We start from the raw sequence: 14,737 nt of genomic DNA on the forward strand, positions 1-14,737 counted from the left end.
GTGCTTGAGTAAACATATTTCTTTATATGTTTTACATGCATTAAGCATCATTTTTATCATGTTTTATGTCTTATAAATTGTATTTAGTGTTCCTTTATGCAAATAGGTTGTGAAGGCCTTGAGAGAAGAAAAGGAAGCAATGATAAGTTATAAAGGCACTGTTTGGGAGTTTTTGTGCAGCATAAGGATCAAGACACAAGAGGAGCTCATACACATGGGGATGTGTGCAACTTCCAAGAGAATTCAAGCAAAATTGTGAGTTGGAATGGCACAAAGGTAGTCACACTCCCATATCCTGACTTGTGTGAAGAATTCAAGAACCTTCCCAATGATGATTAGACGACAAAAAGACTCATAACCTACCACGGGAACATGTGCGCATCCATGTGGCCTCAGGAGAAGAGTGTCGAAGCCTTGTTTATGAAGAGTACTGTAGTAAAGACTATAGAAAATCACTGTAGCAAAACACTGTTCGTGTGACAGGGTGAAATTTTCACCCGGTCGTGTGCCCAATTCTGCAGCCCACATGGGTGCGTGGAGGCTCACATGATCACGTAAAGGCACGTGACAAACACAAGTTTTTAAGTATAAATAGCCCTTTTGCCATATTCTTTGGAGACTTTTTAGATGGCTTTTGAAAGGCAAAGCTGCTAGGGTTTGGAGAGGAGGTCTTGGCGAATTTGGGGAGCATTCTTCACTAACTTTGATAGATTCTTTTTTCCTCATAGCATCAATGGAGCCATCAATGACCTAGCTTCGAAGAGGAATCCTTCAAGACGTTGAATCGATCCATCAAGGCCATCATCATCGAATTCAAGGGGTTTTATTCCATGGTTTTCTATTTATTTATATTGCATTATTTGTTTTGTAATTTGTCCATGGAGGGCTAAACCTAGTAGGTATATGGGCATGTAAAACCCTAGGATCTTATTCTTATATTGATTTAATTTCGTGTTTTCTATTAAATCTGGAGTTTAATTGAGTTTTCAATCTTGCTTTCTTATTATTTGCTTACCTTATTGATCTTATGGTTGATCGGGTATGCATGATTTGTTTAGCTTAGTGTGAGAGAGGTCTCCATTAGGGTTAGAACTTCAAGATTGATAAGGTTTGAGAGAGTGAGTCATGAGATAGTGAAGTGCCTTTGCCTCTGATTAGTACACATTCTATCTCCTGCAGATTCCTAGGTTTTATACAACCATATTTGGTGTGAGGCATCAGATTGAAAGATTTCTCCGTCGGAACCTTGTAGGGGAGTTAGGGGATCTTTCACCCAGAGCTAGGTTAGGTCTATCTCTTAGGAATCGGATGTACTCTTAGGAATCTCTAGAGTCCTAATGCGGTCATATGTGGTGTGAGGTGTTGAGATTGAGTGATTTCTCCACTGGAACCTTGTAGGGAGGACTAGTATCGATGATCTAGAAGCAAGGACCGATTATTCTTGGATTTCCTTGACTCAATTAACTCGGTTTAGAAACACTTGGTAAATCTTGCGCTTAAAGTTAGATCCTAGGGGGAGCATTGCCATGGTATCTCATCTTTATTGATTAAGACTTCCCTCATTTCTACTCTTCCTTGCTTGCTTGTGACATTCATATACTTGTGATTGAGTTTATTTCACCATATTTTTTATTCCGACTAGATAACTGAGAAGTAGTTACTACTAATACTTCATTCCTCGTGGATTCGACTACGGAGTCATTGGGTACTCTATTACTTCGACACCCGTGCACTTGCGATACACGCACATAAGAGATGTGTCAGTTAGCTGATGAAATTTAGAGATGAGGTTCTTGGACAAGAGGAAGGAACTTTAATCTCTGTGATTTTTAGATTATAAAATTTGTTAAAAATCTTTTCGCACAACACACAAAACTCGCTCACAAATAATTTTTCTTCATAATTATTTGCAATTATGAAGAAAAATTATTTTCTTCATAACTATATGTCTTATATTTTCTTTTGTGCTTCAATGGAAAAGCATGCTCAGCTTCCGTAACCGAACATTTATGTAGATCGTTTATTCAAATAATAAATAAGTATTTATTTTCAAAAGTAAATAATTAAAAAGATTGACACTAAAACGTACATAAGAAGGTGATTAGCATTTTTGCTACTTCAAAATATGTGTCTCTAAACCTATATATAGTGTGCTACTTCATAAATATATAAGATATATAAAGTGGTTTTGTAATCTGTATCTACCATATACATATATAGTTTATAGTATCATTTTATTTTAACAAATCTTATTATTATGTTAAGTAATATAAATTGTATGTATCGTACAAGTTTATTCTTGTTATTTTTACTAACTAATTTTTTTTATAATTATAGGGACGATGATGTTATAATCAGTTGGTTTTATTCAAAAACATTGAAGATGACTTGTTTTGTACTAACTTCAAAATTGTTTTGTATTAACTAGTTTTCTCCTTGAATTCTTATGTTACTCAATATTTTTGTCGATTTTAATGTAATGTTGTTGGCTTTAAGTGTTTATTACATTTTTGGAAGATGCTTGATAATGTTATAATATTATTGAATTGAATTATTAAAATTATTGTTTGCAAAATGGTACATGATTACTAAAACCACTAGAATAGATTTTATTAATCTAGCAGTAGGCATAAATTCTAAACCATTTGCGATAGATTCGACGTAAAAGCGCTGCAATGGATGAGACAGCAGCTACCATAAGCTATTATACAGTTGTTGCACATATATTACCCAAACAAGCGCAAAATGTGCTATAAAATTGCCACAATGGATATCATAGATCCAAGTTTGCGATAGGTATTGGCGATACTGGTTTGCGACAGATATTACAAAGGCCGATTGCAGTAAGTATCAGGAGAACCACTGTGGCTGGGTGTTGACGGAGACTACGTTGATTATATAAAGAATGACTATTGCCAAGATGAGCCGTGCGTTAATATTGAATCAGGCGGAGTCTGAGATTAAGACATCTACAGGAAACCAGTAGCCAATTGGAGAGCCGTTTGAGGCAGCGGTCTGAGGCACCGCTGCAATAGGATGTATATCCGGAACCTCACGCACGACACTGATCAGGGCTGGGAGTCAGTATGAGCTGGCCATGGCCGTATCGCATACTTCCTGAGTGGTTGTGTTCGTCTAGATACGCACACTTGAGAAAAGTTTATATCCAATTCTAAAGGAATTAAGATCATTTTATTATTATAAAAAGTTGGTCCAAGATTATAGATATATTGGTTTTACATTTAAATAGAGAGCTAAACAAATCTTTTAGGAAACTTGTGAAAAGATAATGGAGCGGACTTTGATTTTGGAATAAACTAGAAATGCAGAAAATTATTATTGGAATTATAGCCATTACTGGGTTGATTTTAAATTTCTTAAAAACAAATATGCAAACCACCCATGCATATTCATTCAAGACGTTGTCGATCAGTCCAAGTTGGCACACATATGAGAGAATATATATATAACTATATGTGTATTTTCAAAAGTGTGCATGCCAAGAGTCATGTTGCATGGTTTTTATTTAAATTAAGTTTTGAGATTAAGAGGATATTTTATTTAATATCATGGGAATACACCCTTTTAGAGACTTAAAACTAAGATGAAATGAATGTTTTTTATCTCACATGAAATCCTGCCATAAGGACATTGTATGTATGCTAAAAGAAAATAAGGTTTATGAGGCACATAAGCATGCCAATGCTATTTACAAGGGCATACACATCTAATTGTCATGATTTGAATAGTATACACTCTTAAAAGCTTCAAAACTAAAATTTAGCTTTTGCTATTATGCTAAATAAAAGTCTTTAGTTTGAATTTAGGTTATGTTTGGTTACCCCATTTTATCCATGAAAATCCATTAAGGGGTCGTCTGTACATTAGATGATATATTACCACGCAATGAGATTACCGTGGTAATAAAAATCGGGAAATGTTATATGTCCGTGAATGTTGTGCGTAATTTTATGATAACAATGTTTGGTTTGGAAACTCATATTACATAGTAATCAACTAGATGTTTCTAAATTTTTCCAAAAACTACCCCTTTGTCTACCATTTTGTACAAGTTTAAATTTAAAGTAAATAAAATTTTTGATAAAAATAAATTAAATTTTCGAAGTTGAACATATTCCCAAAAATAATCGTTATTCAAATTTAATTTTTTTATCCAACAAATAAAGTATGAAAATTATTATTTTTAAACAAAGATTATATTTTTCCAAAAAATATTTGAGATTACCACCCACTTGGTAATCCTACATAGCTACCTATTTTGGTGGTAATGGGATTACCAAGTTTCTTGGCAATCTTCCAAGGTTGGTAATAATCAAATATTAAAATCAATATTACCACTGTCACCAATCCAGACGTGGTAATCTGAAAAGATTACCATGTAACAAACGGTAATGTTTTCACATTATCACCAGCCAAACGACCCCTAAGGATTTTCCAGTCAAATGGGTTGTTTGATTGGAAAAATTTCATGGAAAACTTTTCCACAAAAGCTGGTTATGTGACCAATTTTTTTCTCAAATTTGTGGAAAAGTTTTCCTCTCCTAACCCAAAGAAAACTTTTCCATGGAAAACTGAGGGGGCTATTTAGGAAAAAAAAATTTATAAGCTCCAAGCCGGACGGTGCGTGACGAGCGATCACCATTATTGGCAAGATCTCTAAATCCAAATGACTCCTTGCCCCACAACGTCCTAGAAGCCCTAGTTCTCTCCTAGATCCCACTCATCTCCTTTTGAGCAGGAAGAGATCCAACATCAACCCCTATTCGATCTCCCAATTCTCAAACCTATCTTAATAACTCTCCTTCTCTCTCGTGCTTTCTATCTCCAACGGGAGAATGAGCGAGAACCGAATGGAAATTTTTGGAGAAGAAAGTAACGAATGCTTTTTTTTTTCTTTTTTTTGTAAAAGATATATATTTTGTTTTATTTTTAGTTTTGGGTTGATGAGCGCTCGATGGTGACCATGATGTTGATAGCCCAAATATAAGAGTAGAGTACATTTTGGAAGGAAGTAACCATTTGATTAATTTGATTAGGGATGAAGGGTGACGATTTGGATTTGATGCTAATGAAAACAAAGATCCTGTAAAAATAATAATTGCTAGTTACATTTTCCATGGAAAATAGGAGCAATCAAACAACAAAATAAGAATTTTTCATAGAAAATTCTTGATTTTCTAGTCAGAAATAATGCCAATCAAACAACCATTTTTTTGTTTTCCATGAAAAATTTTTTTTTTTCCACCCATTTTCCCCATTGTAATCAAAAACAGCCTTAGTATTTATAGCTAGAATCAAGTTATATTCAATTTTACAAGTAATTATATTATATTATTCACAAAAATAGAATTTATTATAAAAAAGAAATAAATATATACTTAATTTTAATTAAAATTAAAGTACAAGATAATGATTGAGTATATGATTTAATGTTTACGAGATAGTACATGATACTTCATCCTTGTAATCATAATATAAAAATAAAGTAATTATAATATAAAAATAATAAATGCATATATATGTGTGTATATAACTTGCAAAGTTCATGTCTCTAAGTATTTGCTTTTTTTTTTTTCCACAATTAGTGGATGGCTTTGTTGTACCTTTTGTTTTTACTTTAATATATGTGGTTCATTCACCTTTTCAAAAAAAAATAAAATAAAATATGCAAATACTTGTCCATATCCCCACCCCCCATATATCAAACTGAGGAACAATTATTTTTTAGTTTAAAAAAAAAAATGGTTCTAGTCCCTGTTTCCAATATCATGTCATGCGTGCATGAACTTACGCTTATGCACATGATAGTCTATGTCAAAGTAGGCTCCTTATGATGTCACACAAACTTTGCAAACTTTAACGAATTCACTTTACGTATCCCTTCCAATGTTTGTCCATTGGATCTCTTCTGATCTGGTATGTATCATGTGGCATCATGCATCATCCCCAACAAAAATGCAAAAGGAAATTTGATCTTATCAATTTATTTTAGTTTCACCTTCAATAACCTTAATTTCCAAAAGGTCCATTCACCATCTCCATACTAATTAATTATTAAATTTAAGTTTTGGTGCATTCATCTTTTCATTAACCAATTGCGACTTCTATCAATGATATCAGGTAACAATTAGGCCACTCTCTCTCTCTCTCTCTCTATATATATATATATATTCATGATTTATATATTTATTTATTTGTTTAATACATTAATCACAAAATGAAGGACAAATATGTTTGTTTGAGATAAAAAAGAAAATTTGTTTCAGTCTCTAAAATTTTAAAATTTAAGTATATCTATAAATAGTTTGTTCTCTTTCTCGTTCTAGTTCCGTAACTTGTTATGTCCTCAATCTATTTCAATTAAATATCAATTGGTTATAAATTTTAAAAATTTTAGAAATATGAGAATGGGCGCACAATGAAAATTAATGTTTTAAAATTAATGGAAACCACAGCAAAAATCCTTATATTTTTTTTTGTTGTCTTTAGTTTAATATATAAATTTTTTTTTTCTTATGACTATTAGAAGATAGAATATAGGGAAGCATAGATTCAAATTCAATGTGTGTGTAATTAAACAAGTATGACTTTGGGTACATATAGAAGATAATGGTATAAGTATACCCAACAACAACTGTACATATATACAGACATACATACATACATCTAACATACATCTAACACCCCCCCTCTCAAACTCAAGGCGGATCATGCGTCTTGAGTTTGGATAACATGAATAGATGCTGATCACGTGTCTGCGACTTAGTGAAAAAATCAGCCACTTGTACCTCTGTAGGAAGATAATGAAGGGACACTGTATGAGCACGTACATAACAGCGGGTGAAATGAGCATCCACACCAATGTGTTTGGTCAGTTCATGCTTGACCGGATCAGCAGCAATCTGAAGGGCTCCCGTATTGTCGTAGTGAATAGGAATAGGAGAAGGAAGTGGTACACCAAAATCCTGTAAAATCGAACGAATCCAAAGTACCTCCTGTACTGTAGAAACTAGAGCACGAACCTCAACCACAGCACTAGACTTGGCAACAGTTTGTTGTTTCTTAGTCTTCCAAACAACAAGTGAAGACCCAAGAAAAATACAGTGGCCAGTGACAGAGACCCGATCATCAGGAGAGCTGGCCCAAGTAGCTTCAGAATAGGCCTGTAACTAAAGTGTGGACTGGTGAGAGTAGAACAAACCACTTGAGGTAGTGCCACGAAGATATCGCAATACTCGAAGAAGATGCACAGTAACGAACTGACTGAGAATATGCACAGCATGAGAGATGTCAGGGCGTGTGACGGCCAAATACACCAAGCTACCAGCAAGATGTCGATAGCGAGAAGGATTGGATAAGGGAATCCCGTCAAAAGAACGAAGCTGCAGATGTAACTCTATCAGTGTAGAGGCAGTATGGGTATCTGTCAAACCAGAGCGAGCAAGTAGATCTAAAGTGTAACGCTCCTGAAATAGTCGATAGCCATCAGGATGAGATGTGATCTCGATACCCAGAAAGTAATGAAACGAACCGAGATTAGTCATCAAGAAAGTCTCATATAGTTTCTGCTTCACAAAGATAATATGAGCAGAATCATCACCAGTAAGGATCATATCATCCACATACAGAAGAAGGATGGTCCGGCCACGAGGTGAAGAATGAATGAAGACTGCCGGATCATACATACTAGGAGTAAACTCAGCAGCCTCAATGACTGTGCTGAACCTCTCAAACCAGGCAAGTAGGGCCTGTTTGAGACCATAGAGAGCTTGGTGAAGATGACAAACAGACCCTGGAGGCACCTGAAGGCCAGGGGAGGAGTTATGTAGACCTCCTCCTTCAGGTCCCCATGAAGAAAGGCGTTCTTCACATCAAGCTGATGAAGAACCCATCGACGAATAGCCGTGACAGCAACTAATGTACACACAATGTGCATGTGAGCCACGGGGGCAAAGGTCTCCTCAAAGTCCCAGCCATACTCCTGCTGAAAACCAGGAGTAACAAGACACGCTTTATAGTGCTCAAGAGACCCATCAGAATGGGTCTTCACCCGGTAGATCCAATGACAAGTGATGGGAATGGCATGAACAGGAAGAGGGACTATATCCCATATGTGAGTTCGAGACAAAGCATCAAGCTTCTTAACCATGGCAGTTCGCCACTCAGGTGATCAAACAGCTTCCCTGTAGGTACCTGGCTCAAAGATATCTGAGACACTGGTGTTAGTAGAAGCTTAACGAACAGGAGGATGTAAAGTGGAGCGATCACGTAAAGAGTAAGAATGAGAGGATACCTCATGAGCTAGATCAGTAGCAGGAGAGATGTCAGAGAGTATTTGCCAAGGTGGAGTTACGGTGGGATCCCGACGATGGTAAAATAGACGAACTGGTGGGTGAGCAGGAGGAAGTAAAGAAGAAGGGGAAGACACGGTAGGAGACTCAATAGATAAAGGAGAAGGGGGGTCAAGAGAGGAGTGACTAATAAGCTCTGGAGGAGCAAGTAATAGAGGAGAGGAAGGTACAAGGGAAGCATCCTTAGGAGAATTGGTAGGGAAAAGGAAAGATAGAGGAACCGATGGAGAGGGAGATTCAGTAGAAGAAGGAGAAGCATAAAAGGGGGTGGCCTCATCAAACGTGACATCACGAGAGATACGTATATGACAAGTAACTGGATCATAGCAACGATAACCTTTATGCTCAAGACTATATCCCAGGAAAACACAAGAAACAAAATGGGCAGTGAGTTTGGTACGCTCCCGAGGTGCAAGAAAAACAAAACAACGACAACCAAAAACACGAAGATGATCATAACGAGGAAGTGTCCCATAAAGACACTCTCTAGGGCTGCGACCATGAAGATGAGATGAAGGTTGAAGGTTAGTGAAATAAACAGTGGTACTAACAGCATCAGCCCAGAAATGAGGAGGAAGAAAAGCACTAAGAAGAAGAGCACGAGTCGTCTCTAAAATATAACGATGCTTGCATTCAGCAACCCTATTTTGAGGATGAGCCCCAGGACAAGATAACTGAGGCAAGGTGCGCTCAGAAGATAAAAAAGGTACGAACGGCCTGAGAAGTGAATTCACCCACCAGAGTCAGATCGAAAGTTCTTGACCGAGGCAGTAAAATGGGTGTGAATTATAGTTGTAAAAGATCGATAGATTGACAATAACTGACTACGATGATGCATGGAATAAATCCAAGTGCAGCGAGTATAGTCATTAATAAAAATAACATAATAACGGATACCTCCTTTAGAAACAAAGGGAGCGGGACCCCAAACATCAGAATGAATAAGCTCAAAAGGAGCAGTGCTCTGAGATACACTCATAGGATAAGGACGTTGTAGCTGTTTACCAAGCTTACAACCAATACAAACAACATCAGAGGAAGGAGAGACAACTCCTAAGACACCACGACGAACAAGAGACAATAGACGAGATGGACACAAATGACCTAGACGATGGTGCCACATATGAGGAGACAAAACTGTAGCATAACATTGATGAATTGGCCTAGTAGTGAGAGGTGAAGGGTATCCAACATATAGACTCTACTATGGCGGCGACCAGCTCCAATCACCTTCCTACTGTAATCCTCCACATAACATGATGTATGGTCAAAAATAACCTAACAGTCATAATCGGTAAGCTAACTAATAGACATAAAGTTCATGGATAAACGAGGAACGTAGGAGATAGAAGGGACAGAGAAGGCATTAGAGGAAAGATGACCAGTGGATGAAATAGGAAGTAGTGTGCCATCAGCAGTATAAACACGAGTAATATGTAGTGGTGGGTGGGAATGATGCAGATAAGTGGGATCAGGAGTCATATGAAGAGAAGTACCAGAATTAAGAAACCAGAGAGGACAGGAACTTTCTGGAGCAGAGGGAGGAACCTGAGCCGCCCGCGCATGTCCAGTAGAGTCTGCTAAGTGGGATTGCTGGAACTATCGAAACATCACTAATAACTACTAATCAGCAGCAGACAGCGGAGTAGGAGATGACGGAGTAGGAGATGGTGGAGTAGGATATGACTGCACAGAATGTGCCTGGGGAGAGTGGGGTAGTGGAAGTAGAGGTGAAGCCGGTGAAGAAGAACTATAGGAAGTAGTACGCAGAAGCCCACGTTGCTTCTTTGGCAATCACGCTCGAGATGACCAAATATGCTACAGTAGTGACAAGTCACAGTCCGTTTCGGTCATGAAAAAGACCAAGATGAGACAGTAGAGGGAGAAGGAGGTCGAGTAGATGAGGAAGTCGAAGAGCTAGAAGGAATGCGAGAGACAGCAAGAACATTATCTCCCCTGGAAAGGAAGCTCGGAGGCGGGTCTCCTCAATACGAACAAGAGTGAAGGCCTCATCCAAAGAATAAGCTAACGAAGCATGAAGTAACTGAGCCCGAGTTGGCTCAAACTCGGGGCAAAGGCACATAATGAACTCATACATACGCCGTGTCTCATCATGGCTACGGCGACGAGAGCAAGACTCAAAACAGGTGAGAATCTGGGCAGCATGAACAACACAATATGGAGGGGTGAGGGCATCAATCTGACGCCATAGGGCACAATACCGAGTGTAGAACTGATCAACTGTGTCATCCCCTTGCTGGAGACTGGTGAGGGCCTGGTATAGGGTATAAAGTTGCGCCTGACTGGAACCACAGTAGTGACGCTCAAGATATTCCCACATCTCACGAGTAGTGGGAAGATCGGGAATCTGGGTACGAATCTCAATAGTGACCGTCTGACAAATCATCATCTTGGTTGTAGATTCCTCAGCAGCCCATTTGTCAAGCTGCTGCTCAAATGCCGTGAGAAGAATAGAGGCCTCTGAAGAGGCGAGGGCATCAGGTAAGGAAGGTGCAATAGGGGCAGTACAGGTGCCATCAACATGGCGAAGAACACGAGCGCCATCGAGAATCTGCTTGACAGTAAGTCGCCAAGGAATGTAACTAGTGCCATCAAGCACCACGTCAGAATGGTGGAGATTGCGGGGACCACTGAGCCCATATTCCATTTTTTTAATTTTTTTTTAATATTAAATTAGTATCAATGCTTTTCTTTTACCAAACAAAAGTTCACAAGGTAACAGTAACACCACTCATGTCTTGGTGTTGGCCAAACAGGAATTCACATGTGAAAATGCATTGGACCTTGTGAGAATGCATTGGGTCTTATGAGAATGAATTGGTGGAGGTGACGGGCGGTGGTGGTGAGGAAAATGGCAATGATGGTGGCGGGGATGAGGTTGGCCGAGATAAGTGGCGGTGATGATGGTGGTGGGGATGACGGTGGCCGAGACTGGTGGTGGTGAGGATGGTGGCGGCTATGATGATAATGGAGGTGTTAATGATGATGGCTGCGAGAATGATGGCGTTGATGATGATGATGGTGGCGTTGATGAGGATGGCGTCTGTGAGGATGATGGTGTTGATGGCGATGATGGGATGATGATAATGGTGGCTGTGATGAGGATATGTTGATGGTGATGATGGGATGATGATGATGGTGTGGATGGTGATAATGGGATGATAGGATAATTATGATGGTGTGGATGGTGATAATGGGCTGATAGGATAATGATGATGCTTGGTTGTGGTCGAGGTGATGATGATGGCGGCTGTGAGGATGATGGTGGTGATGTTGATGATGGGATGATGCTGGCTGTGGTGTGGTGATGAAGAGGATGACCGAAGAGAGGCCCAAAGAAGATAGCCTGTAGAGGAGGAGGATTGATGAGGATGACCAAAGAGAGGACCAAAGAGGATGGCCGGAAGATGGCTGGAGAAATCTAACCTAGTCTAATACCATGTTAGAAGATAGAAGATAGGGAAGCATAAATTCTCATTCAATGTATGTGTAAACAAATATGACCTTGGGTACATATAGAAGATAATGGTATAAGTATACCCAACAACAACTGTACATATATACATACATACATACATACATCTAATATACATCTAACAATGACAAGGTGAATGGTCATTATGCAATAGGATGGTGAATGCGTTGAGCATAATATAACCTACAATAAAAATATATGCATAAGATTTTTAAAGAGGGAAATATTTTTTTTTTGAAATTATTATTGGTGGATTTGATGATGAGAATGAATGGATTATTTCACCTTTCGAAAGTTAGAATCTCACTCCCTTTTTTTTTATATGTTTTTTCGTTCAAATCTCTTTTCCCTCCAAGTAATTTGTGTATAGCTAAGCGTGCAACTGATAAATATATATATATATATATATATATATATATATATATATATATATATATATATATATATATATATATATATATATATTCTTTTTTAGGCAACACATCATAATACTTGATATACCAAACTTTTGATAGGCATCAACTATACTTTTTATTTGTTGAATATTATTAGATAAGTATATTCTTACTGTGTTTTGAATTTTACACTTGTACGTTCTATTTATTTGAATATCAAACTAAATATTGAAAAGAATTATCATAAATAAAACTATATAAGTATATATATATATATATATATATATCCCTTCAAACAGTTAGTTAGAGTGGTTATTCAAACCGTTAGTTAGTTAGAGTGGTTATTCAAACCGTTAGTATATATATAAATAAAACTAGAAAAGCATATCTAACTTGCAAGGGTTTCCTAATGATTCATGAGACCCTTATTAGTTAGAGTGGTTATTCAAACCGTTAGTTACCAGCGCAGCGCTAACGGCCCCGCATGAACTCCAGCGTCATCCCTTCCCGCCATCAATTCAAGTATGCATCTCCCCTCCAATTGCTTCTTTTCACTCATCACCCTAACAAATAAAAACCCAGTCACTTTTCCCTCTCTTTTTACTATCGTCTTTATCTATCATCCCATCTTAATTAGATAACCGAATTCTCCTCATTTTCATGAACTTCTCCTTCTTTTTCCACTTTCCATTCTCTATAAATGGTCCAACTCTTCCTCAAACTCATCATCACTCCAATCCTTCTCCTTTTCAAGAAATGGCTCGCTTTGATGCTTGTTCTTGTTTCTTTGCTTGTGTTGTTCTTGGCCTTTCTGTTTTTATTAGTGCACAAGCACAAGCACGAGTACTAGTAGCTAATGGGGATGGGTTTGTCAAAATACAAGGGAATCAGTTTGTTCTGAATGGCTCTCCTTTCCTCTTCAATGGTTTCAATTCATACTGGATGATGCATATAGGTGTCGATCCCGCAGAACGTGGCAAAGTCTCTGAAGTGTTCCGTGATGCGGCCGCCGCCGGTCTTAGTGTTTGCAGGACTTGGGTTTTCAGTGATGGCGGTTACCAGGCTCTCCAGGTGTCTCCAGTGGTGTATGATGAACGAGTGTTTCAGGTTCAGTACTTGATGTGAATGTGCTTGGCTAAGTTCATTTATTATTATTATTATTATTGATATGTGAAGAGATGTATATTGAAATGTTGCTAATTGTCTGCAGGCTCTGGATTTTGTGGTTTCGGAGGCTAAGAGATATGGCGTTAGATTGATTCTCAACCTCGCTAACAACTTCCAGGACTTTGGAGGAAAATCCCAGTATGTGCAGTGGGCTAAGGATGCAGGACAGTGGGTCAGTGGTGAAGATGATTTCTATACTAACTCCGTGGTGAAAAATTATTACAAGAACCACATCAAGGTATAAATTAATATCAAGATATAGATGATTGACGTGCATGTATATACACTGTGAGAGAAGGGTGTTGTGATCAATTTAATGTTTTTAATTTGATTGCAGAAAGTGTTGACAAGATACAACACCATCACAAACGTAGTCTACAAAGATGATCCAACAGTCATGGCATGGGAGCTGATCAACGAGCCACGTTGTCAAGTAGACTACTCTGGAAAGACGGTGCATGTAAGTATCATCACTATGCATGGCAAACGAATATACGTGCATACATGCAGATTAGGTAAATGGTTGATATATAGCTTTGACTTCATGTGCATGCAGGCTTAGGTCGAAGAGATGGCTGCTTATACTAAATCAATAGACAACAAGCACTTGCTCGACATTGGAATGGAAGGATTTTATGGTGACTCAATGCCAGAGAAGAAGCAATATAACCCTCGATATCAAGTTGGCACAGACTTCATCACCAACAATCTCTTAAATAACATTGACTTTGCAACCATCCATGCTTATCCAGACGTTTGGTGAGCACACTAGCTCTCTATATAGTTTATATATCTATAAATCTATCTATATGTATATAAGCAAATTATAATTAACAATAATTTTACCATTGAATGCAGGCTCTCTGGACAGAGTGAAGCAGATCAGACAGCATGGACACAAAGATGGATGTGGAGCCACTGGGATGACGCAAGCAAAATACTAAAGAAACCAATAGTGTTTGCTGAATTTGGCAAGTTTGACAAAGATCCAGGTTTCTCAGTGACAGAAAGGGACAACTATATGAGCACCATTTACAGGAATGTCTACAATTTTGCAAAATCTAGTGATGGTACTTTCGGAGGAGGTCTTGTGTGGCAGCTCATGGCTGAAGGGATGGAAAATTACTATGATGGCTATGAGATCATTCTCTCACAGAACCCATCCACTGCTGGGCTGATCACTAGGCAGTCCAATGTTATGGCCAGTCTGAGCCAACTACTCAACTAACCACATTATTGCAAAAGATGTAATCATTTGAAAGATATATAGGGTAGAATAAAGATGGTGAAAACTGTATGAGAGTCTT

General features: G+C 38.0%; 1 pseudogene; it reads left to right on the plus strand.

The window, feature by feature from the left end:
* The first annotated feature begins 11,602 nt into the window (after positions 1-11,602).
* LOC120251307 lies at positions 11,603-14,658 on the plus strand (annotated as a pseudogene).
* The last annotated feature ends 79 nt before the right edge of the window (positions 14,659-14,737 follow it).

Source organism: Dioscorea cayenensis, chromosome 20 (assembly GCF_009730915.1).
Source record: "Dioscorea cayenensis subsp. rotundata cultivar TDr96_F1 chromosome 20, TDr96_F1_v2_PseudoChromosome.rev07_lg8_w22 25.fasta, whole genome shotgun sequence".
Taxonomy (NCBI): domain Eukaryota; kingdom Viridiplantae; phylum Streptophyta; class Magnoliopsida; order Dioscoreales; family Dioscoreaceae; genus Dioscorea; species Dioscorea cayenensis.